This window comes from Centrocercus urophasianus, unplaced genomic scaffold (assembly GCF_019232065.1).
Source record: "Centrocercus urophasianus isolate 14NV4802_14NV808 unplaced genomic scaffold, USGS_Curo_1.0 seq_15, whole genome shotgun sequence".
NCBI lineage: Eukaryota > Metazoa > Chordata > Aves > Galliformes > Phasianidae > Centrocercus > Centrocercus urophasianus.
This window is the reverse complement of record NW_024884697.1, coordinates 19049756-19069404: the sequence shown is the minus strand read 5'-3', so window position 1 is coordinate 19069404 and position 19649 is coordinate 19049756. Positions and strand designations below refer to the sequence as shown.

At 42.3% G+C, this 19649-nt stretch overlaps 1 protein-coding gene across 3 annotated transcripts in view; it reads left to right on the top strand.

Annotated features, from left to right (window-relative positions):
* Positions 1-19649, top strand: part of PLXNB2 (plexin B2) — a 248929-nt gene that overhangs the window by 26595 nt on the left and 202685 nt on the right. The window contains exon 3 of one of the 3 annotated variants that reach the window (XM_042815709.1): positions 556-650. The exons of the other annotated variants lie outside the window; for them this stretch is intronic. The gene's annotated coding sequence lies outside the window, so the exon portion shown is untranslated. The remainder of the gene's footprint in view (positions 1-555; positions 651-19649) is intronic. 3 annotated transcript variants of the gene reach the window in all.

Sequence of the window (19649 nt, the reverse complement as noted above, 5' to 3'; positions counted from 1 at the left end):
CCATCCTAAATGCAGAACTAACTAACTTGTGTACTGAAGTTTATGGAACTATTTGTTTTTATCTCCACCTTGTCAAGTGGTGCAGAAACCCAGTGTGACTGCATCTTCCAGGCTGGATGGGTGCTGGGTGCAAAAGCGTCCTATTTGCCTTCAGCTTCAATTCAGTACCTGTAGCTGAACTGCTATTAAAGCTCTGGATCATTGAAAGATTTAGCTTGAAAGGGGCCTTGAAGATCACCTGGTTCCAGCCTCCTGCCGTGAGCCTCCTACTAGATCAGGCTGCCCAGGGCCCATCCAGTCTGGCCTTGAGCACCTCCAGGAATGGGGCATCCACAGCTTCTCTGGGCAGCTGTGCCAGTGCCTCACCACGTCTGAGTAAAGAATTTCTTCCTTGTATCTAATCCAAATCTCCTCCTTTTAGTTTAAAACCATTATTCCTTGTTCTGTCCCCGTGCTCCCTGACAAGAGTCCTCCGTCTTTCCTGCATTTGTCAGCAGTGCTGCAGGTAAAGGCAGGTGACTGCTGAAACTGAAAGGTGTGCTTTTTCCCTTCCAGAGGCCTGAGGAGAAGGGCAGAAGCAGAGACTGAGGGTGGCAACTTCATGAAATAGATTTACAGCAGAGCTCCTGGCTACACCCATATCCTCTAATGTGAGTGGGCTGAGGCCATGCATGTTATTAGATGCCACAATGAGGAAAACTTAGATGTCAGTTATTTTAAATTGTATGACTCATCCCTTATCCTTTCTACCTTGTACTCCCTCCTTTCTCATGCCTGTGCTCCTTAGACTACAGATCATTAACTTTGCTAAAACCACTGTTGGTATCTTCAAGGCAGCTGAATTGCAGGGACTTGCCTTCACTGGACCAGACATGCCTGTCTGATAGTCGCCTGACTGTGTTTGAAATGTCAGCTCTAAAAGGCTTTACACACCAAAAAAAAAAAAAAAAGGAAAAAGATACTCTGGTAACAGGGCACTGGAGCTTGATGCTGTTTGTGCAAGAGCTCTAAAAGAATTAGAACAAAAATTTGCTTATAGTACTCTGTCTTACTTGAGTGTACTCTGTCGCTCAAATAAAACAATAATATACCCATCTAGGCTTTTGGGGTCATGCAGGGAGATTATCAGTTAATCTGACTTCTATATTAGGCAGTTTGATAGAAATACAATAGGAATAGAATTAAATGAATAGATAACAAAGAAATATGATGCACCATAGAGGAGACAGCGTAAAGGGAATTTGTTTCTCACAAATCTACTGAAGTTTCTGCAGGAAGCTATAACATGGATACAGCAGGTCTAGATGACACCTTGTCAAAAACTCTTTGAAAATTAAAGTACAGGCTGTATTTTACAGAAATCTGTTAGAATCACAATTATCAGGGAATAAAAGGAAAAGACTTCTCACAGATTGATAAGTGGTTAAAAATAGGAAACAAAGAACTGGAATACCTGATTAATTTCCTGGTTCAATAGAAGCTATTGCTGGGATGAAGTCTTTCAGACATCTGTGATGTTGTCTGAGCTGTTTGACGTATTCATCAATGATTTTATTATAAGTAGATGACAGAGGATAACAAAATTATTTATAATAATCTGACTGGAAGCTGCCTGAAGTGGCTTACAGACAGCCTTTTGAGTCTGGGGTGGCAAATGAAATTCCAGTGTCAACAGATGCAAAATAATGCATGCTTGGGAAAGGAAATAATCCTGTTTTTGCTAAGTGGGTGAAATCCCCACCCTCTTGAAGTTGTTGTGAATAATTCTTTATATCAACTCAGTGTGCAGTGGTGATTATTAAGCAGATAGAACAATCAGAAACACTAGGACAGGAGTAGAAATCAAAATAATCCCTATGATGCTTTAGATACATAAATATTAGCCTCTTACATGCTGTGGAGAGTTCTATCTATCCCCCATAAACAAAAATGGAAAAAGAAAAAAGTAACCTTAGGGCAAAAAAGACTGGGGCAACTTTTCTTTGAAGAAAGGACTAAATATGCTGTATATTTTCAGTCGGGGGAAGGGAGGAAAGGAGAAAAGAGAAGATATGATGAAAGTGAAAGCAAGAATGAAATTTATAAGTATTTAGTAGGAATGGTGCTATTATCAGACAGCAGGCTTAAATGAAAAATATGACCAGTTACCTCTTCTACCCTTCTTCTGTTCAAGGCAAAGCTAAATCATGAAACTGCTGCAGAAAGCTTTCAGATACCAATGATGCATTGCAGAGATGAGGTGTATGTAATTTGGAAAATAAATCCTCCTAGTAATTTCTAATGATGCAACTTCCAAATCAGAAAATTTAGAGATCGACTTTTTCTGGAATATGGAAAAATTGGGATGTTTGAGAAGAAAATGAGTGATCCTCAGTGGGTGCTGTTGGCCACTGTTAAATTTAGTTTGTCTTTCCTGATCGTCTTCAAGAAGGTCTAGTTCTGTGCAGTTATTTAAGGCTACCTGTATAGTTAGTGGGTGGGGAGGGAGGGAGCGGCTGAGGTGATTCATGCGAGTCTGAGATAAGCACCTAAAATAGGGGAGTTGAATTGCCCCGGGAAGGCTTCCTCTCCTTAAAAACAGAAATAAACTCATGACTAGTTCATGTTGACTGCTCGCAGAAAGTGAGATGGAGTCTATTCTCAAGGAAGCATCTTGTGCTAGTGGATGTTTCGTCTGTCTAAAGATTGCTCTCAGGTTTATAAACAACAAAAAATAGCATCAAGTAGGTGTGTGTCACAGACCTTAATTCAGAATGGTTTAGCACCATGTCAGTGGGTACGTTGGACAGGCTTTCAAGTGGGTTTTGAGCTTGGTCAGCAGCATACGTGTGTGAAGAGGGGCTCCACAATGAATGCCTGGATTTAGTGCCACCTTCTTCTCTTGCTTCAAGTTTCCTAGCCTGATGGGGGGCTCAAGGGCTTGAAGGAACAGAAGCAAATCCTGCTGGAATAATGGGCAAACGCTGTTACAAATTAACATTTAAATATCATTAATTAATGTAATGACATTTTCTGTTTCACTGGTGCTCAAGAGAATCAAATGTGATTAATTTCTTAAAAAGTTGCTGTCTGTAGACCACATGTAGTAATAACTAGCTCAACAGGTTTGTGCTGGGGCATCCCGAGCTGAGCCTTGATATGCTTGGCGGTACAGCTGAGCTGCCCAGGCCAACCATGGGCCTCTGAAGTCGGTGTGTAAAGGAACTGGAAAGTCTAACAGGAAGTTGCCTTGTGCTTGGGGCATGGCAACTGTGTGTACGTCATCTGCAAGAGCAGTTCATCTGGCATGTGATAACTTAATCATATGACTGATGGTGGAGATTACTTGCAGTGGTAACAAGTAAGGTGACTGGCTTTATTAAGGCCCCATATTGACACAGCATCTCCGTACAAGAGACCAGTCCCAAAGTAATGAAACTCATCTATCTGCTGGTACAAACATATTTTCTGCATTGCTAGATTGAACAGTGGGATAATTCATCTGCTTTTGGTGTCAGGACGAGGTAATAAACAGGTAAACTCCACAGCTCTAATTTAAAAAGGCTGATTTTTTTAATTTTCTATTTTTTTATTTTTTACCTTTGACAGCAATCGGTGCTATTCTGTACGGCAGTACATGCCTGCATCATCCCCAGGTGTTGATTTCTAGCTTAGCACCAGATGCTTTAGGAATGATGTAATCGCTCAGTGAACGTGATGTGGGGCATGGGGTGCGAGGGCCTGAGTCACGGGAGGCGTGCCTGTGGCAAGAGATCCCTGCGGCCTGACAGCTGGCCCAGCACACCCAGCCTGCCTCACTTCTCGCCTCTGTCGCGGGCTCCCTGCAAACTGTGTGGGAAGGATTTCTCACTCAGCCTCATTCTGCCTGTTTGTGCATCGTGCAGTTAATTAAGGAAGAAATGAAGAGTGCGCTATCACCCAAAATTTTAATTGAATTGTTCAAATAGCAGTGATGTGGGGGAGGATACGATGTGCTAAAAGTGAAGTTTTTTGCACTTATCAGCTCTCTGTCGTTTCTATAGCAAGGCCCACGTAACTCCATTATACAGCTATTTCAAGAGTGATTGAAAAAGAGCCACTGAAGCACCCAGGAGAGAATGGAGTTGGGAGATTCGGTGCTTTTGAATTGCTGTCACAAACAATTTAATGTTGAAACACTCTGTAGTACAAATGTGATATATATATCCCCAGTCAGCTGTGTTGTCATTAGAACTTGAGACATTGAAAACTTCTCTTGATTCAATTTGCGGTGCGGTGGAGTAACCTGAAGAATAAGCCAGATGGGAAGAGAGGCCTTGCATCACAGGTATTTTCTAAGAAGTTACCAAAACTCAGCGCTACAAGAATATTTTAAACAGTTTTGCCAGGGTTACTTATTGCTTTCAAACACATACTCTCCTATTGTCATTAAAGAAAATGAAAAAATATGGCAAGCCCCAGTAATATAAAAACCCTTATGCTGTTGTTGAAAGTAGGCATTTATTGCTGCTGCTGCTACTGATAAAATGACTGACACTCTGAAATGGGGACCGTGGGAGGTTTAGATGGAAGCAAGCCTGAAATGTTTCTTTCTCCAAGAACAGACAACCTAACCTTTTTAATAGACAGACATTTGACACATCGTGAAGAAGCCAGAAATTGTACTAGGGGAATTATTTCTGGACACTGAAAATCAATCAGCTTAGCAGCATTAAGACACAGCCTCCTCAGAGGCCCCTTTTGGACGTTTAAAAAATGCATTTTAGATGTTCATAACTTCCATCTGCAATTAGCTGGAGGATTGGCTGCTTGTAATTTTTGAATCATTCAAGAAAGTAACACCTGCACGGCTTCTAAAATTGTACTTTCATTATAGCACCACCTAGTAATTATTATTCTGAGTCATCAGCTAATGCTCATTACCACTTCATAGTAGCAATATAATTAAAAATTCTGTGCCATATTCTGGTAGTGATCGAGCTTTCAAACCAACAACGTGACTTTAGAGAAGTTGGTTTCAGTATATTACTTGGTCTCTGCTATGTCTGTCTAATGATTTCTGAATGGTCCTCAGTTATTCCTGAGCTAAAGTAACGTTTTCAGTTTCCCTGGCATGTCTTAGATGTGACGTTTTCCAGGCGCGTCTTAGAGAGGAGTAAATGTTGCAAGAGAAAGAAGGTCAATACAGCAAAGGCTACTTGAGAGAGGGAGTTGTTGGGCTAGCTCTGAAAGAAACCTGGGTCAGGTCTTGATGGAAGTGAGCTCCTGTACTCATTGCTTTGAAGGTCAGGGAGAGACTAATGAAAAGTGAGAGGCTGGTCAGAAAAGAACCAAAACCTGCACTCAACCAAACAAGAAGATGAAAGAAAGCTCACAGCCTGTTGTTAATTCTGAGTTGAACTAAGCATTATGGGATTCTTTCCTCAATTCACACACAGATGAGCCCAAGAAATTAATTTGTCTTTTTTTTTTTTTCATGAAGAAAATTGACTAGAGTAGGCATTGGTCATTCCTCGTGGCTTTCATCAGTTAATTGCAGGGATGCCTGCACTCACAGAGTGTTTTCAGCCTAATCTGAGTGGCTCACACTAGCTTACACAATCGGTCTATCCTTTCTCTTTCCTATTTTTCCTTGGCTCTGTTTGTGAAGTGAAGCAGCTCTGACAGTTAGGAGAGAGCAAAGATTTGGAAGATGGTTTAATTTGTTGCTTGGGACATGAAAGACTGAGCTTGGAAACTGTATTCCAGCTTAGAAGAGAAGATAATTTAAATGAAGAACCCTGGGTTTAATTGCTGTCAGAATCGCATCAGGGAGCTGAGAGTCTTTGTATCAGTCCTATCAAATCTACCAAGTTCCTGAGAGCAGCTTTGATCCAGCAGATTGGCGTTCTCTGATCAAATCAGCTCTAGGAGAAAGAGTTATCACCTACAAGCTGACACAGACAACTATCATCACTTCTGTACCTTCTCTTGGATAAATTAAAAGGATTGGCTACAGTATCTGTCTATAAGTCTAGTCGGTAAATAGAGCCTATTGCTTTCCTCTGAGCTCTTACTGGTTTAATGACATTAGATGTAGGCAGTTGATGTCAGGAGCAGATTCATTCTAGAAGCAATGCAAAATGGTGCGATTACTTCTCACTATTTAAACGTGGTACTTTGATGCTTTGTGCATTGGAGTATCACTTTTTTTTTCTCCACTCCACTGAGTGATTGTGAAAGCAGGCAAACCACTGTGACCTTAATGGTCTTTTAAATCACTGTTTTCTAAATTGCATTCTGACAGTGTGACCTAAATTTTGGGTCTGCTTTTTGTATAATCTTGTTTAGTTACAGTAATAATGCCACTGTTCAATTGGGTTGACTGTGCTATGAGATTCACATCACACTTTTGAACTCAGGTTGTCCTTTCTTGCATGTCATGTGAAAATGATGGATTTATGCCATCACTGGCTTTCTTAAATAGAAGTTTTCTTCAGGTCTTGGCTCCCATAAATACCAGGGGAGCTGATATATCCAGAACGATGAACTGTTTAATATGCCTTGCTGAGTTGGATAGCATTGTTTTTTAAATAGAAATTTTTAGCTATAATAAGCTAACGCACGCTTGGTTTGCTGAAAGAAACAATGCACCTTTATTAACCAAACTTATCACATTTGGTTTGCTGAAAGAAACAATTCACCTTTATTAACTTGTCAGGCTGGAGACACTTTCTAGATAGGATTATAGGTTTGATTTTCCTGACTTTACATTGCCCATTTGTAGTCTGGGTTCTGCATAGTCTTCATTTTCTGTTAACATATCTGCTCTGTTGCTTGGGGGTCAGCGTTGAGTTAAACAGTCTGCAGTTGCCACAGTGACTTCACTCACAGTTCCTAAATATTACCAAAATACTAATGCCCTTCAATTCTTGTCCTTTTAATTTTTCTTAGAATATGATATTTATTCAGCCATCAACCCCAATGGCTCCTTGGCTTCTGGTAGGAGCAAATGATTCAGTCTAACAAATCTTAAACATTTTAACTTTAAACAAATGCTGTTAAACTTCTCCTGTAACTTGGTCAGAAAACGGTGACCTGACAAAGCTCAGGTAAAATACTGTGGCAGTAGGGTGAGGAGGTGACAGAGCCTATGTCTCAGTGTTTGAAAGCCTCCAGTTTCCCAGCAAAAAAAGACTAGTGGTGGGAAGCCAATGCCAAACCAGAGGCACCTGAGCCAGGTGTACCCAGCAGCCCAGGCTATGGTAATGGGAGCTTTGCTTCTGAGGGGTGATAGATGAACACATAACTACAGTCTTGTCGTAGTCAGGGTAGGGTATTTTTCTGTTCTTGGTGCCTGCAATTCAGCCATTGTCTAATGTCACAGATGTGGTTTGATTTAACTTAATTTGAGAGTAATATCTTACAATATTGAGAGGTATTTATGAAGCAAGTTCTTTGAAGTTCTTCCCTCCTGCTCTTAGCATCACTTAGTCTTGCGGGATGCCTTTTATCTTGGTACAGATTGCAGCCAGCCATTAAGAAAGCTAAATAGTGGTGCTATTTCAGTTGGCTTTGTGTTATTTTGCTCTTGCATATTAACTTTGCAATTCTGCTTCCTATTCTGGTTGAGTCGTAATATTCTTGCACTGTTAGTGGCTGTTCATTTCATTTAAGGTTGTGTTGCTGGAGAAAAGGAGAGAAACAAAGTAGGAAGTTAACTGGAAAAAAAAGGGTATCCATGTACATAAATACATATATAAACATGTAGTGATTTTCCAACAATATCAGAAAGGTGGTTCTGGCATGAAATGCTTGTTAGCACAGTGCAGGATCTTCCCGTGGCCCATTTCCTGCTGTAGACGTGTTCTACTTTTCCTGGTTTGTTTACATGCAGGGGCGAAGGAATGAAGGAGGAAGAAGAGCACTTGCCAGAGCAGCAGGGAAGGGAGCTTACAGACTGGGAAGTCTGTGGGCTTGGAGGGGAGGGAGCTGCGAGGTGGCCGTGCTCTGCCCAGCACAGAGATGTGGGAGCTGCTGCGGTTGCTGCCTCCACTCTTTTCTGTTCTAGGCCAGCAAAACTGGCTGCGTTTCCTGGTATGCTCCATCTGGGCTTTGTTGCAGCTCTTTACTTCGTGTTCAGTCTTCTTAGCAGAGCTGATATTGGAGTTTTGCCTTTTGCTCCCATTCTGACTCCCAAATCTTCCTACATTTCTGATAGAAACTACTCAGTTGCAGCAAGAAATCTGTGATGAGCAATTAATAAATGCGAGCTGTCTCAATTTGCAGAGCACTTTGTTAGTGAGAGAGCTGGAAGAGAGTAGCTACTTCTCTCCTCTAATGCAAGGCAATCAGTTTCTCTTGCACTTTTCTGCATGAATAGGAACTTCTCAAGTGAGGAGGGTGCTCCTTTGAAGTAAACAGTGGTTTGCAAGGAGAAATCCTTACCAATTTTGAGAGACTGATAAATTGTGCTGTAGGAGAGGAAGATATATGAGAAATACTATCTCAGGAGCCTTAGCTTTGAGAGCTCTTGGATGTTATTGCCATTTTCTTTTCTCCTCAGAGAACCTTCCTGCAATGAGTTGCCCTGTTTTTTGGACAGTGCTCATGTGACTAATGGTTATATTCTATTCTTAACTTGGGCTGACATAGTTACCAGCAATACTTTCATACTGAATCACTGCAAGATATTCATTAAATGGCCTCTCTGCTACATACATATCATTGATACAGGAAAATAGACGGAACTGGAATGCAGGTGTATCAAGTTCCAGTTGCATTCCAAGCTTCGTGTATTTTTGCAGTCTGGAGGTACAGCGTATTATAATAATTTTTCCCTTAAGCGTTTCTCTCTGGCTTATCCTAAGGACAGTGCCTCCTGTTTCTGTTGCTCTGAGTGCTTGCTTGGCCACTCACACACACAGAACAATACTGTAATGAATTATTTTATTGCTTTTCTTTAAAATATCAAAAACTTCTAACTTTTTAAAATCCACTTTGCCTCGCATGCCAGGTAACAACATGGGGCATAAGGACTGGCACAGCTGAGACAGAAGCATATGGCAATGTAGGTAATTAGAGGTGGGAATTTCTTAAGCTAGGCTGGCTGCCTAGAAAGATCTAATATATGACTTCAGCAACATCACTTGATACCATTTAGAGCCTTTAGAAAGACTGTTACTTTTTTTGCTACCTGCCTCATAAGGCTATTTTTCTAATACAATTATTTTCTGAGGGGTAGAGGTGAGCTCTGCAGAGAGGGACCTGGGTGTCCTGGTGGACGACAGGTTGGCCATGAGCCAGCAGTGTGCCCTTGTGGCCAAAAACACCAATGGCATCCTGGGATGCATTAAAAAGAGCGTGGCCAGCAGGTCGAGGGAGGTGATCCTCCCCCTCTACTCTGCCCTGGTAAGGCCTCATCTGGAGTACTGCGTCCAGTTCTGGGCTCCCCAGTGCAAAAAAGACAGGGATCTCTTGGAAAGAGTCCAGCGGAGGGCCACGAAGATGGTGAAGGGCCTGGAGCATCTCTCCTATGAGGAAAGGCTGAGTGAACTGGGTCTGTTTAGTATTTAGAAAAGACGACTGAGAGGGGATCTAATCCAGGTTTATAAATATCTGAGGTGTGGGGGCCATAGTGGTGAGGCCAGTCTCTTTTCAGTGGTACCTGGAGACAGGACAAGGGGAAACGGACATAAGCTGCAGCATAGGAAGTTCCGCACGAATGTGCGCAAGAACTTCTTTACAGTGAGGTGACGGAGCACTGGAACAGGCTGCCCAGGGAGGTGGTGGAGCCTCCTTCTCTGGAGATGTTCAAGACCTGCCTGGACGCCTACCTGTGCAACCTGCTGTAGGGAACCTGCTTTGGCAGGGGGGTTGGACTCGATGATCTCTGGAGGTCCCTTCCAACCCCTACAATTCTGTGATTCTGTGATTCTGTGAACTGCAGATTAAGTAAATGCCAACCATAGAAGCATAGAGTGGTTTGGATTGGAAGGGACCTTTAATATCATCTAGTTCCAACCCCCCTTCTATAGGTAGAGAAATCCCCCTCTAGAATAGGGGGAGGAATAAAGGGAATAGCTTTACCTGGGCTCTAAAACAGAAGCCCAGCCTGCTACCTCTCTGTTGCTGAGAAGGAATAGTCCAGTGAGCATCAGTCCTACTAATTTGGAGGTACAACTTGCACAGAAACAAGCAGCACAACTGTTAGTTATTTTTTCACTGTTTCCTTGTCGGAAAGAGAGACTTGGGTTTTTAGGCCAAGTTTTATCTATTTCTTTGTCTCATTTACCTCCTACTAGAAAGAAATTTGTTTCTCCCTTTCTTCCATGTTCTTCAGATCGTTTGAAAGTTCAGCAGTTCACAGCTTGGTTCTCGCTGGTTCTGAAGCAAAATCTCACCTGTTCTAGATGGTCTGATCCTTTTCACAGTACACTTCAAGCACTGACAACAGAGGTCCCACAACGAGTGTCTCTGAAGCAGGGAAGTTGTTCAGCTGGTTCTTTGTGCTGGTGCCATGTTGAATTGGTTAGTGGAGGATCCTGCTTTTTGGAAAAAGTACAGAAAGGATTATAGAAATGGAATTTTGCTGCTGGAGTGGGGGAAATGTAGATCAAAGCTGAGGGGTTGTAACAGAGGATGAAGAAAAATTTGTATTCGCCCTGGTTACATACAGGTGTTTTGAGCATGTTCTCTATGAGATACCTCAAAGGGACTTGATCATCAGAACCGGATGAGCATGCAGCCTCTGAAGCTGCTGTCCTCTGTTCTCTAGATCAGAAGATTATTTAATCTTTCTGAAAAATGTCCAGTGCCCATTTTACATTTCAGCTGGTGCATGTACAGGCAAGAAAGGAGCAGACACTACCAGTAGTTAGAAACTGGCCCCTGGCATACAGAAACACATACTTGCCTGCTTCCAGGCAATGCGGTGGTTTCTACCCAAGCTGCTCTGTGGTGCTCCTTCTGAAATCTCCACGGCAAAAGGCTGAGCAGTGCTGTTTGCTTCGGTGTGTTCTTGGTAGTTAAAGCAGTTCAGCAGTGTTGTGATACATTGCTTGGAAATTATTTCTCCGGATATTATATGAGTGCTATATATGAATCAGAAGGACATATTTGTAGCTGTGTGACAGAGAGGAGCGCTAATGTCATCTGAGAGATGAAGGAGCTCACACCCTGACCACGACATGTCCTTGGTCCCAAGGTGCCTGAGGAAGCGACAGGAGAAGGGAATGTGGCACAGAAATGTTGGTAGTCTGACAGAGAGACAAAACTCACTTATATGCCTCTTCAAAGTGGTATTTTTCTACTGCCTGAGAGAAAGGAGACTTCTTCCAGAGTCCTTGAGAACTGCTTACACACTGAGGAGGCTGACACAAGACAACTCCTTTCCTCAGCAATGCCAGCCTCAGAGGCCGCTCTTGCCCTGCACAGCCTATGGTGCTGGTTCCCAGGGACTTGCACCAGGTTTCTTATTCATCTTGTTCATTGGGCCAGGAAGTTGATTTCTTGTATTTCTTTTACTGCCTGTGTTTGTCAGTGGGACGCTGTGCTGACAGCTGCCTCAGCAACCTGCTCTGACCACAGCAGGAGGGGAAGCAACAGGTGCCCAGTGCACAGCCGCTGACAGGCAGCCATCATCTTCTGTGCTCTCCCAGTCCGTCCTCATGCAGAGCATTACCCTGTGTGCTGCTGGAGCTGGGCACCTGGGCTCTGAGTTGGTGGTTTGCTTCCAGAGCTGCAACAGCCAAATTTTGTCTTCCCTGTGTGCAGCCTGAGTAGGTGTTGTGTCCATCCCCTGACCTCTTTTTGTTTATTTCCGTAGGAATAAGGTGAACTGTAGTTTTAATAGCTTTGAAGTGTTGTGGACTATCTTTGAACTGGCAGGCTTTCTTAAAGACTGACTGGTCGTGGGTGGTGGCTGATGCCATGCACATCTCCTCCACTTACCGTGTTATATCTAACAAGCTTTTTGGAGACTGGCTGAAACTCCTCAGTTCCTGCAATGTACCAGTCTTTTAGAATGTGCAATCATATGGCTCTTTTTTCCCATGAAAAAGATTGATGAACTTCAAGATTTGGCTTCATAGTGTGTATTGCTTAGCCTGTAGCAGAAGAAAGGCCCAGAGCTGCCCTGAACCCCTCTCTGGAGTTGGCCTTCTCAACCTTACCCTGTGATACAATAAAGGCCATAGCCTTCCTGAGTGGAAACTTGATTATTTTTTTGTTCTGAGGTTATAGTGAAACAGCAAAAAATCTGGAATGTGTATGTGGTACTTTCTTAAAGATCACCTGCAGGCTGCATCTACACCAGCTTCTGGAAAAATCAAACTTTGGCTTACTTCTCTTATGTTCAAGCCACCTCATTACAGCAGGGAGCCACCTGAGAAGTATGTTAGTGGCCACATGCCAACAGGCTCAGCACTATGAAAACTGCTGAGATGAACCTGCTCTGACTGCTGAAAGCCAGAAACAACCCTGCTCTTGTCTACACCAGGAAAACTGTAACTTGCTAATTTGCCATTGGCCAGCAGCTGCTCTTGGGTTGGCAATGGTGGAACTGGTAAACAGAGCACAGGCATATTTAACGCTGTAATAAAATATAATTTAGAACTATAGAGCAGACTGGTAATGCTGCCTATTATCAAGGTTGTTTGATACTTCTCATTATAGGACTCTATTTTCAGCCGCTTACAAGTTTGCCAAATTTTAACAGCTTGCGCTGAGATTTCTTTTACTTGGTGTCTGCCTCTTGCTGAATATCCCTTTATTGTTGCTCAGAAAAAGAAAACAGCACTTAGCCAGAGCAGCTCAGTTGTTTCTAAGAAAGAGCACTAGGAAAATACCTTGTTACTCCTGTTAAATTCAGGTGACCTTTTCTTTCAGCAGCTCAGAGGAGAGATTTGGCAAGAGGAGGGAGCCGCTGTCAGAGAAGCTTATACTCTTTCTATATGGATATTGACCAAAATAAGCTGGTGTGCAGAGTTCTCAAAACATTTCTGTTATCACCAGCTAGCAGGTCTTTAATGCTTAGCAGCTAATTTCCTCGAAGAGTTGGTGCCTGTGAGCGACGTGCCATTGGAAGCCTAGCAAGACTGTGTGCAGGAGCCTGGAGACACAGTGCCCAGCTTCCCCAGGGTGCTTGGCTGAGCCTGGGCCATGCAAACGAGGAGAATGAATGGGTTAAATGGGGCAGAGTGCAGTAGTGACCTGAAGAGCAATACCTGGTGCTCTGGAGAGCTTTATGGTGTGTGATATGTTCATAGGTGGAGGTAGTAATAGGTAGCAGATGTGTATGTACCTATACAATATCCATTAACTTGATGCATTCCTTGTAGCTGTTATGTATGTTAAGCTACAAAACACAAGCCAAAAGTCAAATTTGGTAATAGCATTTGTTAATGGCTTCTTTTTTTATTTTTTCTGGTTGTAATGGTGGATATCAGATTATTGCCATAGAACATAATAGGCAATAAAAAGTGAATTAATCTTGCTCCGGACTAAAATCACTGTAGGTTTTTCCTAAATAACATGTGCCTCTTTAATTTATCTTTGCTTTCTTATAAGCACAGTATTGAAATTGGGTACTGCTTCTGCCTGTGTGATCCTATGGGCTCTGGTGAGATTTTGATCCTTCCCTACAGAGGCCAAGGCTCAGTGTCCAGGATGGGACAGCGCAGAGGAAAGAACTGGACACCCATTAGCCATCAAGGGAAAAGTCCCTGCTTTTAACTAGGCTGCTAGTTCACCAGTTACAGTAGCTGTGATCTAGCCACTAATACTGCCCTAGCCTTCCAGTTTTGTTAGCCTATTTCTATAGAAATTACAGGAGCTTTTCATAACTTGTCTCGCAGAGCTCCTAAAAACTACAAACTCAGGACAAGTAGCTGTACCCGTTCTATACTCCGTATCTACAACTGCAAATGGCAGGCCAACCTATACCAAAGGGTTCTGTGTCAGGGAATCATGGAATCAATTGCATTACTTCTAGGCAAACTGGGTTATGATGGAGTTCAGCAGTCCAGACACATGAACTTATAGATTGATATGAGGCATGGCTGCAGGAAGACTGTACTTAAATTTAAAAATAACATTTGAAAATTTGATTAAGACTCATACCTCTCCTCCCTTCCTAGTGTCTAATAATAACAGATTAAGACACTTTAAACCTAAGGCAATTTTGTATTTTTATGGTTACAATTTATTAACAGGCATTGTTTCTTTGGCTTTCTTGGGTTGCATGAGAAGCCCACATAGATAGAAGAACTCATGGGGAAAAAAAATAAAGAGAATATAATAAAGGGCTGTCAAGCATGCGTAGTTTTAAATAAATGGTGCAAAATGTTTTCTCCTTTTTATTTTTTATTTAATTTTTATTTTTATTTTTATTATCTGCTTTGTTAAACCATTCTCAGGCTGAAGGTGGATGGGAATCCTTTAATGACCCATCAATAAAATCACTTAGCAGAGCTGAATAGCAGCTGTGACAGGTGACCTTCCCTTTTTCTGAAATGCTCTATTAGTTCTCATTATCTTGCCTCTTGGTCACGTTTGGGGGCCTTTCAAGGCTTCTTCTTTTTTCTCCTCTGAAATAAAAACTGCATTTCTTTCCATCTGGAGAAGATTCCATATCATTTACTGGGAAAGGTTGTCATTCACAGTAGCTGTTTGTGGAAAAATAGCTTTCTTGCCGTTACAGAATTGCCCTCACAAGAGGAAGCTGAGGCAGGGGAGGGAAGGTTTGAGTGTCACTGGTTTAAAACGCGGGGGGCAGCCAAATGGCCGTTCCTTTGCTCTGTCATTGGTGTCATTGGTGCTACCACTCCTCTGTCTCCTCTGGGTGTTCTGCAGAGCAGATGAATTAATCTGCCTCTGCTCTGGCCTGCCAGCACAAAGCTCTTCCATTGCTTCAATATTTCTCCAAGCAAATAATACCTATAAAGTCAAGTGACAACTGCGCGAGGCTCTCTTTTCTGCCCAGAAAATATTCTGCTAACTGGTTTCCAGTTTTGTCCCCATACAGGTGCTGCTTAGCTCTTTCCAACTCTCTGACTTTTAGGATTAGAAAAAGCAATTAACTCCTTTCTCCTGCGGTGCGTTAGATAAGATTGTGAAATTCAACGGGTTTATAGCTGCCAAAGAAGAGACTTTCTTGAAAGCACTTGCATCACTGCTATTTTTATTCCTGTGATTTGCGATGTGCAACCTGGATCTTTCCAGCAGTGTTGGTAGATGGTAGTAGCAAATAAACAAACAAATATGCTAATAAAATGCTATGTTTTGCTCTGATTTACCTATCGATATTTGAAGTGGATATGAAATGTGGCAGAATTGATGTGGAAGGAGAGGGAAAAAGAGACAGCTCCTTACTGAGGTTCTTTTCCTTTGAAGTGAACTGAAACATTATGCCGCAGTATTGTGGCCAGGAAAGTGCAGGTGCCCACATTTCACCTATTAATAGCAGTATTTTCTCATCCATTTTTGCTTTACACAAGAAAATGCTATTTCTGAGGCTTTATCAGGCAAAACAAGAAATGTAGCATGGAAGGAAGTAGAAATGAAGTTTCTGTAGACGTTTTCTTTTTGTAAATGCTGAGAAATAAACTCCTGCCAAATACTACATAAAGGAGAAAAAGAAACATATGGCAATTCAACGGGAGTGAAAAGATGAGCTAATCCAACATCCAACAAGTCTTTGGATGAGACTAAAATAAAACCAACCAGCCTTTATCATGCTTGATAGCACCACTATAATTAGGAGTCTGTCACCAGGTTCATAATGAACCCTTAGCCCTATTTTCTGGGGTTTATAGCATGGCAGCAAGAGTCACTTTGGGTTGAACTTGGCATACTGGAGCTCACTGTACAGAAGGCTCTAATCTAGTGTGCAGGTTTTAAATAAACGGGCTGTTAAAAGTTGTTGGGGTGTGCCAGCAGTGATCTAGCTGTGCTTATAATCTGTCCAAAGTGTTTAAGGAGTTGGTGTATAATGCGATTTATTTGCCTTTAGCATGAAAAATAGAAATGTATTGCTCAGTATCCTGATGTGCTCTCTTAAGCTGCTGTGTAAGGAAGCAAGAATGTAAGGAATCACTATTTATTTTTTTTCCTCCCTTGGTTTTATGAGCCTTATTTCTGCCATGGCAGGAGCTGCTGCAGAGCTACTGGTAAGCATTTGCTGTGCACAGCCTTGAAAACACGCTTGTACAAAAGCTCATTCTTTAGGAGTCAAGTTTTCAATCTTATGGAGTTAAAGGGAGAAGTTTGGCAGATGAACAGAAAATCCAACTTGCTGCTTTCTCCTGTCTTTCCCTCCGTCCTCGAGGCTCAGTCAGTTGTTGGAGTTGCACTGGCTGTGCAGCAGTGCCTCAGACACATACATGGGCCATTTCTGAGTGAATTATTGCATATCTAATCTCTGAAAGAAGTGCCTTGACTGTATCCCTATTGTGTGTTGTCCTCCACTCTTACTTCCTGCACTGGAAGCTACACAACATTTCACTGTGTTTAATGTGGCTATTTGTGAATGTCCATATGAGATAAGGCAGAGCTGTCACAACAGCATCTCCTATGCAGAGCACATGTCTACTAAAGGTCAAGTAATTTTACATTAAGGCAGAGTGTTCAAACTGGTAGTAGGTGCCTAATGAGTTTTTTAGAAACACTGAGGTTCTTCTGCATTTTTACATGACAAACTCTAAAATGTCTGTCTTAAAAGGAGTAACTAAGCAACCTCAATGGCCTGATCAAAACCTGAGTAGGTCAGTCCTGTCCCAGTGTGATTCAACCTTCTGTCTTGTATATGAAAGCAAAGGTGAACTGAGGTGTATCCAGATCACATTTAATATACAGTAAATGTTAACTTTCCCTCCCAAACACTTCAGGGGAGGCTTTGATGTTCATCTGATGAAGGCAAATGTGTTGGGGGAGGATTAAAGTTCACCAGGAGCTGCAGCAGTCCTATGTCGGGCAGGGCATGAAGCTGAGAATCTTCATTCAACAGAAAAGAAAATAAAAGCCATGCACACCAGTGCTGGCAACCAGGCAGGGGGTACATCATGTAAGCCCATGCTCCCATGCGTATTGCTTCTGCTTTTCAGAAAATGTCTGTGCTGCATTTCTGACACAGAGACCTCCCCAGAGCTTCACATTTATGAATTAGTAATTCATAAATTAGCAGCTGTAGGCTGGCAGTCTCTGAAGAGGACTATGCCAGGTTATATTGTGCTCATTCAGATGAGAGGCTGACCCATAAAGGCTCTGCCCATCATCGTAGGAGCTGAGAAACCCTGCTCCCTGAAAAGACAACATGTTTTTGGAGGCCGTTGTGCCTCGTCTCCAGGTGAGGCACTTCAAATCTGGCAGGAGCCAGGAGCTGCTGCCTGTTGCAGATCCCCTGGCCCCAAGCCCCTGATCTCCCTGTATGCCATTCAAACTCTGCTGGCGCCTGCACTGCTGACCTAGCTGGCCAGGGATGACAATAGAAAGGAGAGAGCAGTAACATATGTGCCCATGTTCGCACACATTCTTGGCTTTCTTGCCTATATCTGCTGGCAAGCACATGGTAGGTAGCAGCTGCTAACACTAGTAGTTGCATTACACTCTTCATTTAGGCCCTATGTTTTCCAGCAGGAGCCACGGAGCATGGATTGGAACCTAACCATGATGGCCTTCTGCAGAACAATGAGCATGTAAAGAGCAAGGTGCACCAGGCAGGAAGGGACCGCTGCTCTCACTGGAGTACAGGACTGGGGTACAGGAACAGAAATTCTTGCATGAATGATGAGAGCAAGGAGAGATGGGACAGGCACCACATACTAAGTCTCTCTAGCCAAACAGCTAGACTGAGTGGGTGTTACAAGAACGCACATCATATGTACTAGCATACCTGTAAGCAGAGGCATGTGCAACCTCCACGGGGAATATGGAGAATGAGTGAGATCCATTTTCAAAAAGCCACCAGTCGTGTGGTGCGTAGGAACCACTCATGCTAACAGCTTTGATATTGGCAGTAAAGGCTGATGTCTTGAAGATTAGTGCATGAACGTGGGGGACTTTTGTGAGTAGGGTTTTGATCATTTGGAAAAAACAAGCTGAGATATTCAATCAAGATTATTAAGCTGATCAGAGAAGGAAACCGCTGTACAACAGGCTGATAGAAAAGAAGGCTTTTTAAAATTTCCATTAATTAGAATGTATTTGATCTCTCGGCTTCATCTTAATTTGAAGAAAAATGTGGAATCACCTTCCAATTTCTGCTCCATAGAAAAAGCTTGTGTAACCCTTCAATTCTTGGCAGTTTACAACTCTAGTATAAATTGCAAAAGGAAAGGCTGCAGTTAATGTGGAAATGCAGTCTTCATCTATGGAATCTTAAAATGCCCATTTTAATTCCAGAAGGTGTGGCCATTCATCTTATTATCAGTTGGTTTTTTTTTTAATAATTTGCATTGTTAAATCTTTTTCTGGAAAATAATCAAAAACCAGCCCTAAAATAAAGGGAAAACCTTGCAGTGTCCTTCCTTCCCTCATTCCTTTCTTCCTTCCTTGCTTCTTTCCTTTCTTCCTTCCTTGCTTCCTTCCTTCCTTCCTCCTTACAGTTACACCACAGTTCCTATCCTTTCTCTGAATTTGTGTGTTATCCACAAAAGCCCACATCTGACATTGCCACTATGTGGTACTTCAGCATTTGTTAGTTCATGCTTCACAGCAGCTTCTTACTCTGTTGCAAACTGCTGATGATGAAGGCATCAGCCAATACAGAAAAAAACTGCTAAAAAAAGACGAGCTCTCAAACAGCAGGGATAGAGTCTGGATGTTTATCTTCTCTAAAACATACCAGCTGTTCTTCTCCTTAAATAAGAAAATTAGATATTTGCCTTTTAAAAAATATTTTGCTACTGAATGTTACTTATCAGAAATGGCCCTTGCAGCTCCTCTTCATCTGAGCCATGAAACAATTGCTTTCAGCAAACTGTTCTTTACCTATTGCATTAATACTCAAACTGTTGAGCTTCAGCTATCACCCTAAGATATTTGATTTTTTCCTCATCCTTCTGGAGCTAATTATTATTATTTAAAAATCTCCAAATGAATTCCACTTAACTGTTGTGCTGCGGAGACCTTCCCCTGCTTATTCTCAAGTTTCCAAGTTCTATTCTTAAAGTTCCTGGCTTTTGGCAACTTGAGAGTTTGACACCAATACAGAGAAAAGGAAAAGCAAACAGAAAATGAGGAGCAAAGCCAGTAATGCTCATCTGGATGTGAAACCATCAGTTCTCCCAGGAGGCAGGCGTTCAGGGAGGCTCAGGCCGTGCAGTCATTCTTGGGCCGTGTTTGAGGACTAAACGCTGGCTGTTTGCTGTGCATTTTGTCTTGCTAATAGGTGCCCAAAAGTTTTATTATTCATTCTTCTTCCAAGCGCTAAGAGAGAAATGCCATTATTTTATCTGTTTCTATATTCTCCGAGCAGCTTGAAGTGTTGAAGTTCTCCATTCCCCTTGTACTTCCCCTGAGTCTTCAGAAAGAGAAGTCTCTGCTTCTCCATTTCCCTTCTCAGTCCCTTCAGCCCTCCTGCCCCACTAGCCTGGTCCCCTTAGATTTCTCAGCAGTTCCCTATGGCTCTTGCAAAAAGTAGCAGTTGGTAATTGGCATGATTCTTGCCTTTTTCATTACTATTACTGTTAAAC